Here is a 2,878-nt window from a genome sequence, read left to right as displayed (position 1 = left end):
GACTTACTTTTAATAGGTCAAATAATGCTTCAATGAGATGATTCACAGCCTAAGATTGTGGTAAAATCATTTGGACACAATTTGATGTTTAAAAAATGAGCCCAAAGCATAGCTCTTGATAAAATATCAATCTAAGCCTAATCTTTTATAAAAATAAGAAGAACTCACCTTTTAAAAGTAGAGTTTTTGATATCTTTCATCTTCTTATATTAATTTCTTCTCCAGCAGACTCGTTTAAACATAATTTTTACAAGGAAAAAAAAAAAAAGAACTTCTAAAAGTAAAGTTTTTGCAATCAATTTTCTTTATTTATATCCATTTATTCCCAAGCAGACACAACTGAGCAAAATCTTTTGAAAAATGAAGAATAACCATCTTTCTAAAGTAGAAAATTTTGTAATATAATTATTTTATTCATATCAATTCCTCTCATTTTCTTTCCAAACAAGTCAATTTCAGCGTAACAGTAAAAAGAAGATGAACCTATTTTTATAAAGTCCGAGTTTTTCCTGGAGAGAGTAGTTGGAAATCACAAAAGATTGTTAAAGAGTACTTGAAAAGCACAACAAATTGCCGAAATGTAATAAAGAAAAAAAGGTACTCGAAGTGTAGTTATAAAATGAAGTATGTGTAAAAATTTTAAAAAGTTATTTTAGGGCAATTTTCTTCTAGAGAAATTGAAAAGGGTATTTTAGATATAGAAAAGTAATAATTTGAAATGTGGTGTTGTTTCTATACTTCCACCAAACCTCCAGTATACATGCGTAAAAAAGCCTCATTGATTATCTAAATGAGATAGGAAGAGGCCGCCTTAAATAGCGATTGCCATCACATGCGCCCATGAGAGGACTTGTATTAATACTGAGGTCAGCTGCTATGGGCCCTACCATGATGTATATGTTTTATTTATGTCATCTATCCATTTTTAGCACATTTTAAAGCATAAGCCCAAAAATAAAACTGATCCAAATCTCAGGTGGATCACACCACAGGAAACATTAATGATTGAACACCCACCATTAGAAACTTCCTATAGCACACTTTGGAATGTTTCTTAGCCATCTAATCTATTATTTAGCTCAGAGATACCTATTGATTAGGTCACATAGACCTAGACCAAGGGAAAACAAAATATCAGCTTGATTCAAAACTTTTGTGGCCCCTAAGAAGTTTTTATTGATGGGCATTCAATCACCACTGTTTCCTATGGTATGATCCACTTGAGATTTGGAAGTGCCATATTTTTTGGGCTAATGCATGAAAATGAATGGGCAAAATGGATGGACAGCATGTATAAAAAATATATATCATTGTGGGGCCTATGTGACCGATTAGTACTGAGACCTTGGTGATGAGGTGTTACTACAGAATCCGAATCCGAGTTCTCCTTAACGATAGCTAGTTTCACTGCCAAACATGAGACTTGTTGTTATCATGACCCTAATAGGCAAAATAATCATATCATGATGAAGCTATCATTGATAAGCTACCCCCAAACACACACACACACACACACACACACACAGATAGAGAGCACCTACGCACGTGGGCACCTTTGCATGTGCACACCTTTGCACACGTGTCATGGGCATGTAATCTGAACAGCCCATGTGATGCGGAATCCCATGAAACCCTAAGGGATAAATTTTCACCTTGATTTAAACTTCTGGTGGGCCACAGCAAAGAGAAATGCAAATCAAGGGAGGAAACTGTTTTCATTTTTCATGGCCCACCAAAGTTTTGGATCCTGTATGATGAGTTCTCAAAAAAGCTTGCACGAGTTCCATTCGAACGGGTGCGCAGCTGAGCATTCAGATATATATATATATATATATATATATATATATATATATGGAGAGAGAGAGATAGAGAGATCTAAGCGGTCGAGCTCATGGGAACTTCCCACGAGGTCGAGCTGAGTGGGCCCACCGTGATGTGTGTCGAAGATCTACCCCATCAGTCAGATGCACCATTCCATGATGGGCATTGGGCTTAAAAATCACCTACCAACTTTTTTGAGAACTCATCATACATGATGAGTCTCGAAAATCTAAACGGTCCACATGAAGCAGAGCCTCATGAAACCCCCTGTATCAATTTTTACTTTGAACGAAAACTTCGGTGGGCCATGAAAAATGCAAACAGTTTCTTCCCTTAATTTGCATTTCTCTGTGGCCCACCAGAATCTTAGATCAGGGTGAAAATTCACCCCCTGAGGTTTCATGGGATTCCTATAATTTAAAGGGGACCCATCAAATGCATGGTATTGATTTTTGACACACGTCATGGTGGGGCCCACCCAGCTCGACCTCATGGAGAGTTCCCATGAGCTCGACGTATAGAACATTTTCTATATATATATATATATATATATATATATATATATATATATATATATATATATATATATAGCAGAACGCTCACCTGCGAACCAGGTCACCTACCAACTTTTTTGAGAACTCATCATACATGATGAGTCTCGAAAATCTAAACGGTCCACATGAAGCAGAGCCTCATGAAACCCCCTGTATCAATTTTTACTTTGAACGAAAACTTCGGTGGGCCATGAAAAATGCAAACAGTTTCTTCCCTTAATTTGCATTTCTCTGTGGCCCACCAGAATCTTAGATCAGGGTGAAAATTCACCCCCGAGGTTTCATGGGATTCTACATCTTATGCACCATTCGGATTCGACTCCCATGACATGTGTGCATAGGTGCGCACGTGCGTATGTGTGTGTGTATATAAAAGCTGTTGGTTTGGACCCAACTTACTAAAGGAGTTTCCTGCAAAGTACTTAGACTTTTTTCTTTGATTTTTTAAAAATCATTTTTCAGTGAATGGGCTTTTTCATTTTCTCTGACGGGTTTCTCAAAGT

The sequence above is a fragment of the Magnolia sinica genome, chromosome 1, assembly GCF_029962835.1.
Source record: "Magnolia sinica isolate HGM2019 chromosome 1, MsV1, whole genome shotgun sequence".
In the NCBI taxonomy this organism is placed as follows: Eukaryota; Viridiplantae; Streptophyta; class Magnoliopsida; order Magnoliales; family Magnoliaceae; genus Magnolia; species Magnolia sinica.
Note: the sequence above shows the minus strand (reverse complement) of the source record.